The sequence below is a fragment of the Apteryx rowi genome, unplaced genomic scaffold (assembly GCF_003343035.1).
Source record: "Apteryx rowi isolate R43461 unplaced genomic scaffold, aptRow1 scaffold_838, whole genome shotgun sequence".
Classification (NCBI taxonomy): domain Eukaryota; kingdom Metazoa; phylum Chordata; class Aves; order Apterygiformes; family Apterygidae; genus Apteryx; species Apteryx rowi.
This window is the reverse complement of record NW_020451136.1, coordinates 171,135-192,413: the sequence shown is the minus strand read 5'-3', so window position 1 is coordinate 192,413 and position 21,279 is coordinate 171,135.

Below are 21,279 nucleotides of genomic sequence, written 5' to 3'. Positions count from 1 at the left end.
GTCCCGCCGGTGATGCTCGGAAATGCGGCGGGCGAGCGCTCTGCAGGCAGGCGTGGGGAAGGAGTCCTGCTCCCTTCGGCTGCTTTTGCTGCCTCCCCTCCGCCTTTTTATTACTGTTGTTTATTATTATTTTTAACGGTGCTGTAAAACTTGCTGTAAAGCGTCCGGGCTTCGCATCACGCTCCGTTGCCTGGGCCTAGCCCATCGATAAGCTCACCTGGGTGGAAAACTCTGGTGCGTACTTCAGGCCCTGAGGCAGCAGGGAACTTTCTGCGGGCGCAGAGCGCGCCGCGGTGCTGGCGACAGGCTGCCCGGGGGGGGCCCTCGGGGGCGAGCGCCCCTCGGGGCTGGCGACCAGCCCGAGCTCCGCCGCCGCTCGCCCGAGGCGCGCTGCGGACTTCTTTGGTTGCGCCCTGCCAAAAAGATGAGCTTGCAGCCCGGGGGACGTGGAGAGACCCAGACTGCTCCACCACCGCCCTCTCTCACGAGCCCTTCCAAAATAAGATGCATAGCCGGCCCTCTCTGTGGAGGGAGGACAGATCGCATGTGACAGATGCTACTCACATCGCTTAGTGCATTGCTGGAGAGCACCCAGACACGCTGTGATAAGGGCAACGGAAGTACCTACAAAGTGCGAAACGTTCAGAATCATCTGTTGATCAGATGGCGATGTCTTATCTCCAGTTATCTCCCAGCTCATCTGCTCTGTGATCCTGCAGTGCCAAAGTTCACAGCAGGCCGGCTCAGTTATGTTTTACTGAGATCTACCAGGTAATTTTCTTGAGGGCTGCTCGTTTGTGCAGAGGTCCACCACGCAGTTTTGTCGAGGTCTGCTCGGCAGTGAGCAGCGCACAGCCCCGCTGAGCCAGCAGGGCGCTGCCGGCCACCTTCACAACCTGGGAACTGGGCGACGTGCTGCAGCGCTCGCTGACAGAGCGGGAGGGCGGTAAAAAATAACGGGATCTCCCACAAGAATACCAGAGACGTCACATGCGTGCGAATCTCAGCAAGGTCTGGATCAAACTTTCTTGCAGTCTGGAGCTGGATGGATCCTGCCGTTTTGGTAGCTATGCCTGGTTTTGACTGTCCTGCAAGGTGCAGCAGGCTGTTCCTCTCTGCACGGGACCTACTGAAGAACAAGTTGTGTAGTGGATAAGGTGAACTTTTCACAAAAGCCTCAGCCCCAAAGGCACGCCAAGTTGCAGAAACTGTTTAGGAGTCTGAGTCGCACACATAAGCTAGCAATTTCACCTGCTGGCTTCAAAGAGAGGAATTACAGGAAATAAAAGTTTATTAGCATTTAACTGGAACAGATAATCTAAGCTGTTTCACACTTCATGCTGTTTGTTTACTTTTTGTATTCCTCAGAGTTTGCAAAATTTGTTCAGTGAAATCCGCTTGTAGGTTCTCAATGCCACAGCTTTTTGGCTGAAGACATTGCAAAGGTATAACTGTCTAGAAAATTACTGTGCCTACTGCAGTTACAAACATGTAAGTGATGAAGTGATGAAGTGTTTCTGTTGGTATGATAACTGTGCAAAAGCATATAACAGTAGTCAAATTTAGGGTTAAAATTAAAGAGGCTTTTATTATCTCTTTAGAAAAAAAGATGGACTCAAAATTTATTTATTTTTCATTTTGGGTTGAGGACATGCTGGGACAATGACAATAGAGAATACTAGGCACATAAACACATCTTTGCATAAAATATTTGTATGCAGTAGTATAATGTTTTTTCTTGCACTTTCCTTTAAGGTTTAAGGATATCTGAATGAACCACCTGTCTCTCAAGATTTTTTTTTCTTTTTATCTTAGGAAGAGTCTTTAGAAGCTGGTAGTAGATGAAAATAACTGTGGTACCCAGTCACTTCTGTGTTACGCAAAAGTATGGCCATGTTTTTTGGTTGTTCTTGAAACTGGAAAGAAAACCCTGGTGAAACATAAGGAACAGACCTATACTCATGCAAGCTGCAATAAAAATGGGAGAGTTTGTTCTAAATAACCTTTACAGGAGACCAGAAAGTGTATTTCTGTTCTGAGTTGTAAAGTTTGATTAGGAAGAGTGATTTTTCTTTTTGATGCTTTAGGTTGGTTTAGATGATGGAGAAAAAAAAAAGATGGGGCTAGATGCAAAGGTAACAAATGGTGGTAGAAGGAATCTAAATGTAGGGTGAAAATTTTAAAAGTTAAAGGATCAGAAAGCATAAAAGTGTATAATCAGAGGAAATGCTTAGTGCCAAACAAATGAAAAATGCTCAGGGAAGAAAAGTCCCTGGAGGTCATTTTGTCATTCTCACACTTTATGCCTGTGCTAAAGTGTAGTCAGACTTTGTAGTGAAATGTCAATCAAGTATTACAGTCCCATTTTCTTGTGTTTTGTAATTTGTCGAATAGCGGTGATTCTTTTTTAACAAGAGCTAGATGGCTGCTTTCACTAGGAGCATTAAACATGGGTATTATAAGCCTGGGGCAGGGGCAGTGTCTTTGTTTTCTCTCTAAAGCATTATGAGCGTAATAACTTTTGTGGAAATAATATTTTGCAGACTCTCTAAAGAAGTTTTTGGAAGGATGGGAGGGGATTCTGTTTAGAGCTTTGAAACCAAACCTGTGATGGTGAATCAATCCTTCTACATACCCTGAAATAGCATACTGTAAATTTTCAAATGTGTTAGAAATCACATGTCGGATACAGCTAAACCAGAGAACTTTTTTTTTTTTTAAGCTGTATGGTGTTTGCATCCTGTGGTGTAGTATAGCAACAGGTGAGATGTCAATATGTTATAGTCTGGGCAGCTGGATCTCGCTAGATTGGGGGTCTGTCAGGATTGCATCAGTGCAGCACCTGGTCTGCAGCTTTTCACACAGGTTGATCTTTTCAGTCCTCATCTGAAGTCCTGCCAGTCAGAGGTTACTTTCACAGCTGAGACAGTGCATTTAAGTTCTGGCCTTGCAGCACCCTGTTGCTAATCCATGTTTTCTTCACAGCTCTGCTCCAGGTCCTCAGCCTGAGCAGGAGAGGACTGGAGCAGTCCCTTACTCTTCCATACTTAAGCATTTTTGAAACAGATTGCCATCGGTGTCAAGCTGTGTGGTTTTGTGATGTGGAGATAAATCATTCTGCTCGTGACCTGACCTTGGTCTCCAGTTGTAAGCACAGATGTGTTAACTACCTCTTGCATCTGTAAAGTGGGCATTTTGGAAACTGATTCTTTATCTTTTTTCCCTTCAGTATTGCCTAAAATGCGATTTTCCTCTGTAAGATTGCACTCTCCAAGGGATCTTGAAGTGTCTCAAGAACAGCTATATTTAGCTCTTCAGTAGCAGTGTGGATATACCAAGTATGGCATAAACAACTCATTAAGAAACTTAGAAATCATTTTTCATGCTTCCATTGGGAAGATGAGTTTTATTATACCGAGAATATAGATGAAGAAAGGGAGGCTCGGAGAGGCTTCGTGACCCACTGAAGGTCAGTGGATGCTGGTAGTCCTGAGTGGCTTGGTCCAAGCTGTAACCACAGGAGAATATTTGAATTTGTGCAGAAGATTGAGCAATACTGTAATGGTGCTCTTTAGGGATGTTCACTACTAAATTGTGGTGAGTCTTCTATATTTAGCAGGATGTTACTATCATTGTGCTTTTTAAGTGAAGTGCTTTTAACACAGTTTATTTCAAGGAGAAGTACATGCACTGAGAATTTGTTCTTTGTAGTTTTCTCCTTGTGGAGCATTAACGCTGCCTTCCCTTTTGTAAACATTCAGAGAGAAATTTAGCTCCTGGTTGTTTAACAAACAGTAGTGTAACAAAGACAGTTCCCTTGTTAATGCTACCTTGTGTTTGAACAGTCATTTATGAACATTAGCTAACTGAGAGTCTCTAAACTTGCTTTGTTAAGGAAGTCACTTTGATTTATAGCTTGAAAAACTGAAGTGTATAGAGATGAAGTCATTTAGTTGCTGTCATATAGGACATCTGCGCAGCTGTGCTGTGCAGTAGTCACAGTTGCGGGGGTCCTAGTCATGTACCACCCCACTTTTCTCTCACAAATGTTTTGTCTTATGCACCAGGGAAAGAACACTATTTCTAATTATGCACAGTGAACTGATATATTTTTTTTCCCTTATATGTTGTAATGCTTTTGGTTTTGGAGGTCATTTGTGACCATTCTGGCTTCTATCTTAAAATTTTTTTTTTCATTGCTTGAGCTGTGTGAAGGACCAACCTTCTGTTGCGTCAGGATTGAGGAATCTGCCTTCATTCAGAATGGAAATAGAAATTAAATGCTTTGACATTTTTGAAAGGAAATTTCTGAGAGGAATTTCATTTCAGGTCAACCAATATTCTGTTTCTATGTTTCTAAGGAATCTTATTATTATAATTCAAAAAACATCCTAAGCAAGAAGGAATTTTGATGTGAGAAGTCAGAACTTCTCACTGGTGCTTGAATGGGATGTTTTTATATTCTCAACCAATTTTTCCCTGTTTTTCTTTTGAAATACAATTTTGATTTTACAAAACATCCCAAGTGTGCTAAAGTTTGGTTTATTGGAAGTATCTCTAAAAGCTGAAGTTGTTCCTTTTTTTTCTTTAATTTCTAAAGGATATTTAAAAACAGTAGTGCTAAAATCCAACTGGCAGCAATTAGTGATATTTGCCCATAGTCCCTGCCCATTATTTTTGCAGTTCTGACACATGTATGCCAACACCATGTGCACATATGTGGTGCTGCCCATGTCCTTTCCTTATTCATCACACTGTGGAACATGGTTTGTACCAAAAGAAACAGAACATGGAATTTGTTAATCTTTGTTTCCCTTTCTGGAGCACTCCCTGGAAAAGAGTCAACACAGGATTAATAGATTGAGCACAGCCATTTATTATGTGTGCATGCATGGAGCCACAGCTCACCTCTTGGCAGTACAGCAGCACTTGTGTGTTTGCATATCTGCATGAAGCTGCATGCAGGTGGATTTCTATATTAGAGGGATCAGATCACTTAAGGATAACAACTTGTGCATTTTTTTTTTTTTTCACATCCTCACAAGTCGACATAGCTACAAGAGTGTGAGCTGGGTTCTGTTTCACAAGCATCAGCAAGAAAAAGCCAATGTCTGAGCTGCACTCAGATACAGCTGGACTTCAGGCTTCCGCATTTCGAGGAAAGCCAAAATGTCATTTCAGGGGACCCCTTCCACTCAGAAAACAAGGGGCACAAAAGTTTCTCCTCGTCAGCCACAAGGCTGAGCTGGGTCAGCTGAGCCCTGTCTTGCAGACTGTTGGGTTAACCTGGTGGATGATGTGAAATCCTGCTGGATGCCCAGACTTCATGCTCCTGGTTTGTATGGGCTGCAGGTGAGCTGTCTGCATTCAGCTCTCCCCCTGCCTGGTGCAATAACAGTACCTGCCAGGAGTAAGTGGGTTGGTTCAACCTGTCTGCATGCCCGTGGGGAACATTGCTTCCTAATCCTCATTAATTAGAAGTTGGCTAATGCCTGGAAGCATGAGGGTGAATTGCTGGTATGCTTTTTTTTTTTTACTTTTTTTTTTTTTTGATTCTACTTAACCTGTCTGTGGATGTTCCCAATAGCCTTATAGATGCATGGACCTCTGTGATTTTCTCTGAGCTCTTTACTTTACTGATAACATGTGCTAATCTTTCCTGGTGGTTAATTATGGGCTGTGTTCAAAACAAACAAACAGGAAGAAGAAAAACAGAGAAGGAAAGGAAAAGAATAATTGTTCCTTTATGTCTGGTCACGTTTCCTGGTCTTCAGTTGTATTGAACAGCCTTTTGTCTTTGTCTCTCTCTCTCTCTCAAAAAAAAAGGGGGGGGGGAGGAAGAAGAAGAGGGTTAATAGTAGCACCTGGTTCACTTCTTGATACCCATTTGATAATTTCTTTATATCTAACTCCTCTCTAGATCAAATAGTCCCAATTTTAAGTGTGCTTGGAAGTTTCTTTTGACCAGTAAATGTTACTTACTGAAGAATAATGAAACTTTTCTATCCTTTCTATACTTTCAGATGAGATAACTAAACACAGTAATTCCCACTGAGGTTGCGCTATCAGTGTTCACAATGGCATTTTAATACTTCCAGCATCCTTTTCTGCCTCAGTCTTTAGATGTCCTGACAGCTTTTTTTTGTTGCCCACTGTTGTATGTTGAACAGATGTTTTCACTGAGCTGTTCACAGTGATACCAAGATATTTTCCTCAAGTGATTACAGTTAAATTAGAGCCCCATCATATGTGAGTGGTTCAGATTATTCTCTCAAGTTTGTATTACTGTCTGCCTGATAATGTTGCATTTCATCTCGCATCAGGCTGCCTGCTTGCCTAGCTTGGTTAGATCCCTCGGAAGTCTCTTGCAATCTTCTTTTGTCTCAGCCAGCCCAAATCATCTTGCCAGCTCACTGTCCCTTTCCCAGATATTAAGGAATAGGTTAAACCACCCCAGGGCTGGTATGAAACCTGGGGGTAATCCCTTGTAATTGGGGCCAGTGCTAGGGCAGGGAGAGCGGGGCTGCTGCCCCTCCGAGCCTGGGGACCTACTGGGGGCAGCAGCTCCGGGCTCAGGTGGGCACCCCAAACCCAGGTGGCCTGGCAGTAACTTCCCTGGGAAAGAGGGTGCTTCGGCCCCAGGCACAGCCTGGGAAGGCAGGGCTGGGGCTGGCGCTGAACTGGCATCCTGCCTGGAATGATTTACCAGCTGTGCTTTGAAGTGAGTGAAAATTAATCACTTAGTCCTGACCTTTTCTTCCCCAAATTTGAGTGGATTGAAGGGGCACAAGTTCCTTTGAACAGAGATCAAGCTGCTTTGACTCCCATTTAGGGGGTTAAAGGAATTTGACCAGTCTACATGATCCCTGCTGCAACTTCCAGGATAGCCTGAACCTTCTCTTAAGGAAAGTGTTGCTAATTTTCAGGAACACCTGGCTTAGCAAAAACTTCAATATCTTTGCTAGCAGCACAGCCGCTTCAGACATTTTATTTTCCTACTGTTCAGCAGTTCTAAGTTTGTCCTTTGAATATGCTTAGATGATTATTTGTTTTTTGACTCTTGCGATTTGGTCTTCAATTTCATCTCAGCCCTCCTAGCTGCCACCTTCTGAAGTGCCTGCTTGGATTGAATGACTTCTTGTTCCTTTTGTTTGACCATAAAATGCATTTCCTTGCTTCTCAACAGTTTTTTGTTCAGAGGTACCAAATACCTTTCCAGTGCCTCTGCTGAGATTGCTTCAAGTAACCACCATACTGAGTGTAACAACCTTAAATTTCCTGCTTTTGGAGTTAGGCTGTTTTGACCATCTTGCTTGTAATCATTGTATCTAATGCTTAGGAATTGTGCTTCTAACTTCTGATATGATTTTTCTCACAGGGATGTTAAATTTGATTATGCAGCAATCACCATGACTTTATGACTCAGGTTACTCTTTGCATCAGTTGTGGTGTTTTCATTTCTGCCATGACCTAGGACTGACTGTCCCGGGTAGTGGTGCTCTTTAAGACGTTGCAAAATTGTAACGCACACCTTGCTGTGACACTTAGCCAATTCCTGCACATGTTGCTGAACTCAGCTTTTATTGCTGTTTTCTTTGACTTTGCTGCTGCTTTGCTTTCCCTCCATACTGTGCTGTAAATAGCCTCTTCCTGATCAGGAGGCCACTGGTAAATCCAGGCTGCTGTAGTGAGACTAGGTCTTTAGTTAACTTTTCTCCCCAGCCTTGGCTGGGCAGATGGGCTCTGCATAGTACTCATCTTGCAATCTGATGTCTCTGTCCTTTTGCCCGTGCTGGATTTCTAGGCAGTGCATCGCGCAGTGATGAATGCTGCAGCTGTGTATCCACTGACTAGGAGACATGTTGGGCATTTTAACCATCTGTTAGCACAGCTATTTGGTCTGTTTCCTGCACTGTGCAAAGTCGCTGCTGCACTCTGTTGTAGGGAATGGTTCACCGCAGGCTGAGGCGTCAGCCCAAAGTGCGCAGCTCCTTGGAGCCTCTTGTTCCAACTTCAGACCAGCCTGCGCTGACCTGCATTCCCATGCAGTCTGTCAGCATCAGCCGTGCTCTATGAAACGGTAGTTTTTGAAGTGACAGCTTAGAAAATACAGGTTGTTGGATGTTTCCATAGGGAATGCTCTGGGTCCCTTTGTCCCCTGGGTGTTGCTTGCTCTACTATCTCTCATGGACTGGGCCTGCATGTGGGGTCTGACACCCTCAGAGATCCTTGGAGAAGGAGAGAGGGGGACTTCCCAGCAGCAGACCCTGTTGTTTTACCAAAGGCCAACGAGAGGAGGTGCCGGGGGCTTCTGCAGCAGGCTGCTGGGCTTGTGTGGTTTGGGCTCCTTCTGTAATTGACTGCCCATTTGGGCTTCGCTAGCTAAGGAGTATAATGTCGGAGCATCTCCGTTGGTTACGGAACTGCTAGGCTGGAAGTCAGCTTGGCTTTCTGGCTGTATGTTGGGAGAGATTGAGAGCACCTTGGCTACTTGGCAGAGGGACAGAATAGCCTCAGTCTGTCTGCAGAATCATGATGTCCTTCATTCGTCAAGGGCAACCCTTCCTTTTACCCTGAAACAGCTGTTGTGCCCTGGGCCCTATTACGGGACTCATCCGCACTCCTTTCCTGTGCTGCCAATGCCTGTGATACAAAGTGCAGGTTTGTGTTTCTTGGCTGCATGCAGCTGCAGCAAGGCTGAGTTTTGCTTGTTCTTTGGGGACTGTTCTGTGTTAGCTTCTTGAGGTTGTGGGATTTTTTTTTTTTTTTTTTTTTTGCGTAGCCTCATCTGTTCTTGCTGCTTTTGTCCCTGTTTCCACTGGCTTTTTTTTTTTTAATTTATTTCTTTATTTTTTTTTCCTAAGACTGCATTTTTGGTTGCCAGATTGACAATGAACGTCTGTTTATCCGCAGAACAGCTACAATGTGGGCAGGTTTCCCCCACTCACCCCATCCTCTGGCCCTCTTCCACGTCCCCCAGTTTGGCCCTCTGGGAGCTCCAGCCCCGAGCCAGAGGGCAAAGCAGAAGGGACTGCCGTCGGCAGAGGGGGGAGCCGAAGCGCCCCACCGCCACCAGCTTGTGTTGCATCCTTGTTGCAAGGAGCCCTTCCGGAGTCAGCAGTTTGCGGGAATCATTGACAGGAGGTGCCAGTGAGGTGCTGAGTCAGAGCAAGGTGTGCTTGCCAAGGCACTGCAGCAGAAGGAACCTGCTCGCCTTGTGTGGAGGCAAGCCAATGGACGGTGGGTTTCCTGGCTGCCTTTTGGGCTTCTTTTTTTTTTTTTTCCCTGAGGCTGCAATTCAGCAGCAATGATGCAATGCATGTAAGGAAGAAAACAGAGCTTGAGGGGAAAGGGTTTTTTTGTTTTTTGTTTTTTCTGGCTTTAAGCACTGGGGGTTGTGGGATGTGGACTCCGTTACCAGCTGCTGCTAGTGGGTCTTTGTGCTGCCATTTCCATGCTCCAAGCAATGTTTTGCAGTGGCAGAAAGGGTGGGAAGCATGTGGTGGGAGTCAGGGACAAACGAGTCCTTCAAGTGGTAGATTGATGTCTAGTGGATGAGGAAAAGGAGCACGCGGCACCCTAGCTGGGGAAGAGGGTATAGTGTGGCAGGCCAAAACAACTGCAAAATAAAGTGATTGAAAAGGTGTTTTGTCTTGTCCTTTCTTGAGAGCTGCTATTGCTGCAGTGTCCTACTGCTTGTTTGGGGGCTTGAAATACGGTGTTCGGCATGCAGAAAGATGGGTGCTTGTCCTGTATACATCTAGCGCCTAATGAAGCTCTGGTTCAAGCCCATGAGAGCTTTGCCATTGACTCTTGGCCTCCTTGAGTATGACCAGTGTTAGCATTTATATCGCAGCTGATTTGTCCGGGAGAGCTGGCTCCTTGCCTCTTCCTTGCCCCAGGCTGACTTTGACCTTCTTTGTCTGTCTATCCCCCTGTAACTTAGGGTACCATTTTCCTGCCGCTGACAAAAGTCAGTAATTGTTTGCCCAGCACTCTAAATATGCAGAATACTATCTTCATACGCCAGTGCGTGTGTCTGATAAATACTGCCTTTGTAGGAAGGGTACCTTTTTGTTTTGTTTGTTTGAATAACTACTTTGTAGAAGGAGATGTAGAACATGAAAAAGAAGGCCCCCCGTATTTTTCAAAGCCTTTCATGTGTACGCTGAGCTCCGCCCATCCACATTTTCAATGCTAATCTCTGTATATTGTTTCTCTCCACTGACTTAGCTACCAGCCATGTTATCTAGATCATCATCTGTATTGGGTTGACAGGAAAACTGAAGCTCAGAGATGGGCAGTGCCTTGCCCAAGGTCATGCAGATTCCTGTGGCTGATCTGGGGTTGGAGCCTGTGTCTCCTGACTGCCAGCCCTGTGTTTTAGTCACGGGCAAGCTGATTTAGTCAGTGCTATGCTAACTTCTTTCCCTCCTGAGTTTTAATGGCAGAGGCTCTTGGATGGTTATTGATTTTTGAGTCTTTAAAGAAAACCTGCAATGCCTAAATCGAATGCGGTTATTCTCCCTTCCTTGCCTTGGTTGCCTCCACAGTGAAAGGCTGTAGAAGGACTTGCAGAGGACCTTCAGAGAGGTGACCCAGGGGTGCTGGGGAGGGTGTGTGTGTGTGTGTGTTTGCAGTGTCCAGGTGCCTTGCCCCTCCTTGCTGCCTGTTTGTGTTCTTGGTGTTGCGGGGAATGCTAGTGGCAGTCTTTGAAGCTGTCTGTGGCTGGAGGACAAAGTTATTTTGGGGGAAGTCTTGCTCCCCAGCATTCTGCTGCGAGACCCCTAGGGGCAGCTTAACTGTAGCTAGACTGGAGAGGCTCAGGATGCTCTGCTGCGTGACCAACCCTTCTCTTTTTGTTTCAGTGTGAGTTTTGTGGTGGTTGGTGGAGATGTGTTAGCCAGGACACTGCTGCAGAGGAAAGAGCAGATCCACTTCTCCTTCATTTTAAAGGATTATCCTTGTTGCTTCAGGGAACCTTTTCTTCCATCTGGCCAAATCCAGTCCTTCCTTGTTATCCACCCTCTATCCATACTGTGACTTTGCTCTGGAAATAAAAAAAATGTATAGAGCTTTGTCTGTTACATCTGGGATTTTACAAGGTACCTATGGGAATTAAGCACTCAGTTCCCTTAGGTTCCTTTTAAAAAGCCCAGCTGACATGAATTTATGTTGAAGATAAACAAGGAGAGAAAACTGTTCCATGATTCCTCATGTCAGCAGCACCACAGCTATTCTCCCTGGCTTTGATGTAGCAATTGCCATGCTAAAGCTTATCAAGCTTTTGAGGTCTTTGGGTTGGGAGCTGGGAGGGGAGTCCTCGAGTGGTCTCCAATGTCAGTGGAGTCTGTGCCCTTACCTCCTCTCACCCTGTACAGAAGGTCTGGTAAAGCTTCCATAAGTACTGTAGAAATATCAGTTGTGTAATAACATAGTATGCAGCTACCTTGTGCTGTGCCGGGACTTGATAAGTATACCTGACATTCACTGGGCTGAAGGCTAAGCCTACTACTATTTGGCCAAGAATGATGGAATTGGGCAAAAACAACTTTGCTCACATTTCAAAGGAGTAAAGCATGTGTGGATGATGAGGTGCAGTGTTTAATTGCAACATGTTGTCAACAGCAGTGGTAGCGTTCACCCTAGAGGCAACTGGGATATTATTTTGACAGCTCTAAGAACCAGTCATTTTTCACTCTCTTCCTCTATAACCAAATAACTGCACTTTGCATCAGTTTTCCACAAACATAGAAATCCAGTGGCAATCATCATCATTTTAATTAAAAGTAAACAAATATGGTATAAAAAAAATAAAACAACTGTTGAGAGACCAAACAAGTAACAGGATACGACTGGCAGTTCGAACATGTCATAACACAAAACAAGATGAAGAGCTGTCTTCATCTTTGGTTATACGTGAGAACCCCTTCTGGGATTTTGTTTTTGTGGCTAAAAATAATAATAGATTGTATTTTACATTTCTTTCTGGAATGCTTCCCTTTGGCTGTCAGCAGACGTTATGAAGCTTCACAGTCTGTGGCTCATTCATCTGCTCTGTGTGAAATAAAAGCGATCTTTTATCTTCATTTGACAGATAGGGAAGGTGAGGCATGGAGAAAGGAAGCCACCTGAGAAGTCAGCAACAGGCTGGGATTAGGACTTGTGTCCTCTGGTGTCTTGCATTGTTTCTAGTTGCGAGCCTGTGTAGCGAGGGCGCAGCTGGCACCTCACCTTGCAGCCCCATCTCAAGTGCCGAGCTGCCCCTGGGGCCCCTGGCCTTGTCAGAGCCTCTGGCCGAGGGGGGTGTAAAAGCAGGTCAGATGGGGACACTGTTGGGGATGCTGCCACCTCCCGCCTGTGATCTGCTCATCGGCCAAAAAAAAAAAAAAGCCCACCTCCCCCACTGAAATTATGTAAAATGGGCCTAAATTGTGGAAATCTCATGGAATTCAGCCAACTGCATAAGACTTCCATTAATTTTGTTCTAACTTAGGAGAATGTTTTGGGTTTTTCTCTCAACTCTGAGGCGTAGTTCATCCTTGGAGCTCAAAATCAAACCACAACCTAAAATCAGTACAGGTCTCCTTAGCCAGGCTTTTAAAACAAAAATGTGTAACGCTCAAAGTAGATTAAAGACAAAAGCCTATCTTAATGCAGTAATGTAGTTGAACAGTCAAAATCAGGCAGTGCTGGAAAATGCATAAGTTAATGATGCCCTGTTGTGTATCCTGTATCTTTTATGGCATGAATTTTATAGTCTAAGTGGTAGTAAGATTAGAGGCAGGTGAATAATTTATAGTAAATTATTTAATGAATTCCTCTTCCATTTCTTTGAGTTCTTCCATTGTTTGTGAACACCCTGTGGTTTCTTCACTCTTTACTTATTTGAAATTACTTACTGAATAGCTTCTACAAATACTAATTGACATACAACATGCTTATAATCAGTTTTTTGTTTTGTGTGTGTTGGAGGGGGTGGGGGCGGGCAGTGGTGGTATTTGAACTCCAGGTTTGGTTGCCTGGCACTGATTAGAACAAAATTCCATGGCATAGTGTTTCAGTGTCCTGACAGCATGAAAATAATTGTTGGAATTGGGTTACGTTTCTGAAAGGTTTCAAGAATTAATTATTGTTTAATAATTATTCAGACTATTAGTGTGGATAGTCAAGCTCAAACTTCACTTTTGCCAGCATGTGCTAAAAATTGCTTAAAATGTGTTACCTCCTTGTACATTCATGTCACTAAATTAGAATAGTTTTAGAAGCGAACAAAATGAAATAAGGTCCACAGTCATCAGAGCACTGTGCATATGCTTGACTTAAGGCAAATTCTTGGGTAGATTCGTAAGTGGTAGAGTGAAAAATGATGAGCTTCAGCATATGTCTAAATGGTTTGCTGAATTAAAGCCCAAAAATATAGACTGAAGTAAACTAATGTTTTGTGAAAGTGAACATATAAGAGATTTTCTTTGTTTTGTTTCTTCATCTGCAATTATGGGGTAGTGTATCTTTCAGATTGGTGTGGGGGCCTAGATATAGATAATACACTGGTTTGCAATATTTCTGACTTCATCAAACACAAGACAGTTCACCTGAAATTTCATGTGTCATTCTGTGCCTTATTTTCATAAACACTGGAGGAAATAGCATGAAGAATTGGCAAAAAGTAGCTGTTAGTTTTACTTGTCTCTTCTTTATTTAAAACATCTTTTTGCAAGACATCAGATTTCAGAATGTGTTCCATGTGCTTTTACTGGCTTATCATATCTCTAAAATGAATTCATTGGGAAAGATTAAACATTGGTTGACAAAAGTGACCCTCACAGATAGAAGAACTTTCCTTAGGTCTGCAAGGAATAGTTAAGAGTTCTTATGACAGCCTTCCAAGATGTTTAAATAATATAAACCTTGAAAGGTCTACCTTCTTCTATGCATGTTTTGGAGGCTACACATTGTGAAAACACAGCTTCTGAGTTAAATGATGTACCTTTCGGTTCTGTAATGTAGATGGTGTTTTTTTGACTTGGCTGAGAAGCACTGTTAAATTTTTTTTAGGTGAGGGACCCATTTGTTGGCGAGGGTGAGACCTCATTTCCTTCCTGTTTGTGCCTTGAGGTTGACCTGTGTGGACTCTCTCATGTCTAATAAGGAGTTGGGCCCAGCCCGGTCTTTCCTCCTGGCAGTGGGTGTCTCTCCTCTACCTAGCCACATAATTTCATGAAGCTTGTAGAAAGAAAGGTAATGTCTTTGAGACTTTTAGTCCTCTGTCAGAACTGGTTAGTGTTGGCCACTGGATTCAAAAGTTATCAGGGAGAGAAGGGAGGGGAGAAGGAGAGGATAGGAGGCCCAGATGGTCACAGATAGGTGGCATGAGTACAGGAGCCTTCCTCATTTCCAAAGTAAATGACTGTCCATAGGCTTTGATGCACATGGACATATTGAGTGCAGTGCCTAGCAGGAGACCACAGACAGCTCGGGTCACTGTGGGCTGGGAAGAGAGGAAGCCATCTCTGGGTGATGGATGATGTGTGAGAGGAAGCCACCCAGGTAGGCAATGAGTTTTGAGCGAGGAAGGGAGACTCTTCCTGCTGACCTGCATGAGCTGAAATGAGCTCTTTGGAGCAGAGATTCAAAGAGGTAAAATGTTGTTTCTAGTGCCATAGTGGGTTTAATCAGAAACCCATCCAAGACATGCTCTGTAGCAAAAACCAAACCAGATATATCATAAGGGTAAGCCTGCAAAATATGGTCATCTGTCTTCATCGACTCCTTGTAAGCAAGAGGCTTACAGGACATAAAACAGAGCAGGGCTTTATCCAAGGGTAAGTTTTTTGGGCCTGTGAGCACATTCACTGTCCCTCAGGTGATGGCTGAGGTCCCAGTCTTGCCCACATGGAAATCAATAGGATGGTTTCAGCTCTGTGTGGTTGGGAAGGTGAGGGAATGTTTGCAGGGAGGAGGGAGGAGTGCTGGAGCCAGACTAGCAATGTGTGCTGCAGGTCAGGACTGCAGAGGCCCTGGGCTGACCCATTTCCTCATCTATTCCTATTAGCCTGGGCTCCTCACCTGCCTGGCCTCCTTCTTGTCTTCTTCTGTGATCCCAGCTCGAAGGCTGGGGAAAGACCTTTAAGGAGAACCTGGCAGTGGAATTGAATTTTGCACCAGAAGACTTCTTTTGTCTTTGCAGGGCTTTTAGCATGTTAATCACATAAAGTATATCCAGGCTTACTGTTGATCACCAGCACATTTAATAACCCCAGTGATACATGTTGTGAAACTAAAAAGCAATCAATCACCTACACCAAATAAAATAAATAGCAAATGGTCTCAACAGCCTGCCACGCGTCTTACATGCTATGTGGATGCCTTTAGCAGCATAATTAGGAGAACTACGTTAGGTGCATGAAGGTGATGACCCTATATCCTGTAAGGACTGTGGGCACTCATATCTATGACAGAAATACCATCAAGGGACTGTTTGAGGCAATTGCATCCTTTTCATTTTGGGACCAGAGCCTGGTCAGCTCAGGGAGCTGGGCGATCAAAGGCCGCTTCTGAATTTAGCTTCGGCTCACTTTCATAGAACCTTGAGATGCAAATGGCAAAATGGGTTAGTTTGGAAAGAAACGTGGCTATGTCTCCATCCAGTGGCTAATGCCACTGTTGACAAGCTGGCATTCCACGGAGATTTAGCTGGTGAATGAAGGACTTGTCAGCTTTGTATGGGGAGGAGATGTCCCCAAAGGACAATGTGGTAGAGGGCAGACCGTCTTTCTAAAACTGACCTTTACAGAGGCCTAAGATGTATCTTGGTTTGTTTTCTGCCTTTGTGTTGCTCTCTCCTCTTCTGTGTTATAAATATGGATTTGTTAATAATTCTGTCATTAATAATGACATTAATAAATTTATTCTTATTATTAGATATTGTTTTACAGTCACTCAGGAGAAATGCCAGTTGTGACACAGACCAGCTGGTTCTGCAGTGACTCCTATGGGATAATGCATAGTTTCAGACCTAGATGGCTGTGACCAATATCAGGCTGTCTGTGTGTCTGTCACAGTCAAACAGGACAAGTCAAAATGGGCAAAAGGAAAGAAAGTACATGAATTCATGCATCCACAGCAGCTGGAGTGAACGTCAAACAGATGGGCTCTTCCACCCTGATTATCCTAACCTCCTAAATATAGAAATATGGTAGGTCTTCTCTCTCTCTCCCTCTCCCTCTCTCTCTCTCTCTCTCTCTTTTTTTTGATAAATTTAAATTACCTGAGGGGGTGGTGTTAGCATGTGCTAGGGCAGTGCTAACGAGTGCAAATAAAAGTCATCTGCTGACAGAGTCAGATCATGGCTTCTGCTCATGACTCTCCCCCACCCTGTGTGTACACATACACACACACTTTTCCATTAAAAGTGTATAGACTGACAGGCACTGAAGCTGTCTTCTCTGTTGGGCAGGGAGGGTATGTGTGTATGAGCACACTTTCATTTCAAGTCTCGTCTGTGGCTACACAGATGCAGAGAGTAAATAAGTACCAAAGAAAAAAAGCAAAAACTTTACGTGCTTGCCACCTTCCCCTGCAGGTTTGGTAACTAGATGGGGCAGTAGCACCTTAAGCCACTGGAGGAGTTCACAGCTATTTGGTTGTCATTGCACAAATGTGCTGATAGAATATGCTGTGGGGTAAAAAGGTGTGCAGTGTGTTTTTGCCCTGTCTCTGCCCTGCGTTTTTATGCAGCTTGCAGAGAGATTGAAAGGATGACAGTGCTAGTGGCTGGACGGCAAGGCCGTGCCTGAACATGGTTGTCCTTTTTGTCCTGCAGTGATCGACATCAGTAAAGCAGGAGCAAAGTAGTGTTGTGTGTTATTTTTGGACTACCTTTGCTGTCCTGAGGACTTAGTTAGGGACACTCTGCTGGGAAAGAGGGATTTTTTTTTTATTTTTATTTTAAGTGGGGGAGCACAGCACCTTGTCAATGATGTGCTTTCCATTAATTCCCCAGGTTACGTTACTTTTGCTTTTTTTTTTGTCTTGGGACCGAATTTCATGATTGTTTTTAGGCTTTTATTCCCTTAGCAGCCATGGACGCAGGAGGCAAGGAAAGGCAGGAGGAGGTGCTACCTGGAGAGCGTAATGGAGAAGAGCAGAGTGAGCATGAGGCCACATTTCTCATCTCTACTCTGTTGCTTACTTGCATCCTGGTGGGCACATAGACCTGGGCCTTGCTCTCTCCATCTCCAATAAGTGAATGACAGTGGCTTGTTTCTAGAGCATGCTGGCAGGGAAAATCATGATGTCAGTGCTATATTAATATTACCACCGTAACCATGGACTATGTACAATGAGGATAAAGGTTTGCAGCAAAATTGCCCTGACATGAGGCCCAGCCAAGCAGGACTACAATGTTTTTTCCCTTGTCATTACGTACAAGGGTGTGTTGTGCTCTGTGGATGTATCTGTGCTAGTATCAGTGCAGATATACAAACAGACCATGAATAAGACTTTAGAAACTCTGTGAAGAGATTCTTTATCTAATGGGCTGCACTCCATGTAAGGCTAGCACATGGTTTATTAAAGCTCCCAGGGCTCATTTTGCTTGCGTGCTCATGCTCTCCTGCAGAAACCCAAACATTTGTAACCTTAATCCCAGGTGCCAGAGTGGCTTCTGTACCATTAGTTTCTATATCATCTGCATCTTCCTTGGAGGTCTTTTCCATGCAGGAGTGATGGACAAATGTTGGAGTAGGCTGGCCAGGGAAGGTGTAGGGTTTCCACTGTGGAAGTGTCACAGGATGAGGGGTAGCATTAGTTAACTCTGGGTTTATTGCAAGCAGATCTATTGAAGATGGCTATACAGTCTAGTCATAGCAAGTGAATCTTACTGCACATTTGTTATTGCCCGAGTCTCAGTTTCTTACCACTCCAACGGTTTCTTGTCAGAGGTTCTCTTAACTCCAGGAGAGTAACCTTGAGAGGCATCCCAGCTCAAGGGGAGATTCACCGCCATGCAGCCTGCTGCTGTACAAGAGAGCTCAAGGGGCTCTAAGCTGCAGTGCTATTTATGAGCACGGAGTTTGACTCATGGTCATACAGTATTTGGTGTGGAGATGTACCTTTTTTTGCTGACCTCATGCCCTGCTGGGGAAAATATACCTTTTTTGCTGATCTCATGCCTGTTTCTGGCCTCACCAGTTGCAACCAGTATCACCTAGCTCCTCCTGGTCAGCCCTGGGTGCTGTCAGTTATTTGTGGTCAGCTGGGGCCTGAGATAGGGGGCTGCATTTCTCTGCATTGTGTTGCTCAGAGTTTGGGTGAGGAGAGGGCTTTTTAGCCTGGATGGAGTGCCAGACCTGTGCTAGCTTCCATGCATTTGCTCGGGACCCAGGATAAGCTCTTGCAGATACTGCAAGTGAAGGATCACAGTGCAGAGACACCTAATTGGGTTTGAAGGAGACAAACTTTGGCACGGTTTATTCATTCTGATTCGAGAGCAGCTATATCAAACCTAGCTGGCACAGTGTAAGGTCACTGAAGCGTCTCCACGCTGCGCACTTGAGTACTCCCGATAAGCAGTTCAGGGGTGTGGGCACACCCGTGCTGGCTCTGCATGCTGCTGGCTTGGCAGCGCTCGCTAGCTCAGGCTCGGAGCCACCGCGCACTTGAACCGCCTCTCAGAGCAGCTTAGCCTCATTCATACTGCATGGAGCCAGGGCTAGCCAGCCAGCCAGACCTGCAGCAGCTCTGACGGGAGCTGTCGTTGTGTTTCTGCGCTGATGGCAGGGGTAATCTGCAGCCTGGACAGATAATCTCTGGAGATGAGAGCAGCGTTTTAGGATAAAAACAGAATAAAACTGCAGTCAAGGAAGCTGAATGTGCTGCTAGTGTTTAAGGATGTCAGATATTTGCAGTTATGTTTTCGCCTTTTCTTGCCTCCGTTTCATTCTCAGTAAATGGGGTTAACAGTTTCCCGATGGTCCTGAGTAATTGTGATGGTCATTATTGTTATCCTACTGTTGCTTTGAGGATCTTAACTATTCTGCCAAATTTTAAAAAGATGGGCTGAAACTTTCCCATGCCTGGATTCAGACTCAATTTGTATGGAAAATTTCAGCTATCTCTGTCTTGTTTTTGAGAATAGAATTAGGGTGTCAAATGGGTTCCTCTGTGTTTGAAAAGGAAAAGGTTTTCTTTTGGATGCTGCCTTTCCTCCATGTTGTGTAACCATACCTTGAAACACAGCAGAAGGATGGTCTGTATGACACAGGTGTGCTTTCTGCCACCTGTGAGCAAATCTGCCCAGATTTGGCCAAGTCAGAAGCTTTTGAAGAATCAAATCTGATTTTCCATGTGCTCAGCAGAGACAATGTAAAATTTAGCAAGGAAAAAAAATCAAATATTTCTGTTTGTGCAGCTGCCATGGATGACAGGGCTGTGCTGTGTGCTGCCCTCTCAGCACACAGAACGGGTACTGGGACAAACCCAGACCTCCCCTGCAGATGCTGCAGCTGGGCTGGGGCTGGCCCCTGGCAGTGGGAGCAGGATGCATCTCCCTTATGTGCTCGGGGGACTTCCTCTGACATGCTCAGACATGATGGAGGTGATGGCCACCCTGTTCATGTTCAAGGAGGGCAGGAGCTGGACAGGAAGGTCACTGAGGAAGAGGGTGCTTGGGGACAAAAGATCATGGTGAATGTGGAACTGCACCGGGGATGGGGAAGAGAAGGGAAGAAAAGAGGCCAAGTGGAACTGGATGGAGACTGGGACTCATTGGGGTGTACTCCATGGGGTGAGGGTAAAGGCTGGCAAGAGCTGTCGCAGAATCACTGGAGAATCACTGAGGTTGGAAGGTGCCTCTGGAAATCACCTAGTACAACCTCCTGCTCAAGCAGGGGTCACCTACAGCAGGTTGTTCAGGGCTGTGTCTGGCCAGGTTTTGAATATCTCCCAGGGTGGAGACTCCACTACCTCTCTGGGCAACCTGTTCCAGTGCTCAGTCACCCTCACTGTAAAAATGTTTTTTTCTTATGTTTAAATGGAACTTCCTGTGTTTCAGTTTGTGCCCATTGCCTCATGTCCTGTCTCTGGAAAACACAAGAGTCTAGCTCTGTCTTCTTTACCCCGTCCCATCAGGCATTTGTACATGCTGATAAGACCCCTTGAATCCTCTTTTCCTGAAGCTAAGCAATCCCAGCTCTCGCAGCCTCTCCTCGTGTGACAGATGACAGTGGCACAAAGGGGTTGTGACTGGGAGCTGGGATGTGCTTTGTGAGGGACCCTGTGGTCTGGTGAGGCTAGGAGGAGAGGAGTAGGATGAGTCTGGGACTGGCTGAACAAGCAGACTAGCTTCCCATCTTCGGGGAACTATAAAACTAGATGAATTTGTTTGTGAAGGATGTGGGATACTACAACATAGAAAACACCCTAGAAACTCCAAAGGAACACAGTGATTCTTTCTTCTGGCTAGAGCTTGAAGGTACGCCACAAAGACGACCTGCAATCACACATTTAGCATGGGGTGAAATAGAAAATAAAATATGTGCTCAGTTTCTCTCTGTCCTGGAGGTTGAGAGAAAGAGGAACACAGTGGCAAGAAAAAACAAAATATGTAATTCCCCCCATTCTTTTTTTTTCCCCAGTATGTGCACAGTTATATTTTACCAGTGCCAGTGTCTATGGTGTCTGGTGCTGTTCCTTTTCTGGCAGCATCTGTGCTGAATAGCTGAGCTTTGACATATGAGTGATTGAACAGTTTGTTTATAACCCACCTTGTTGAAGGCTTGAACTTGCATAACAGGAGTTAAAAAGGAGATGGATTAACATGATAATGTAAAAATTATTAATAATTATGTTAATAGTAATAAACAGCAATGAAATTAAAAAATCCAGAGAGTTTAAATCTCAGCAAAGTGGATTGCACATTTTATCCTTTCACTGCAGATATATTATATTCCTGAAACTTCTCCCATCTCTTTTGCACTGGGAACTCACTTGTCTGATGGCCATTCACTGCCTGTTTGAGGCTTGCTGGCCCCCCATTTAATAGGAGAAGAGTTTTGATGGAGGGACCATCCAGTAAAACATGCCATGGTACATCTCAGGACTTCTGTGGTACAGTACTTATTTTATCATTGCTGCTGGCAGTACAGGCAGAGTCTGTTCCCTCCTTCAGGAAGAAAAATGAGAAGGGAAAGCAGAGAAGACTCCAGCATAAAGGAAAAGTTTTCAAGTGGTTTTTGAAAATGTGGGGAAATGGGAGAATGCAAAAGGGTTAGTGAG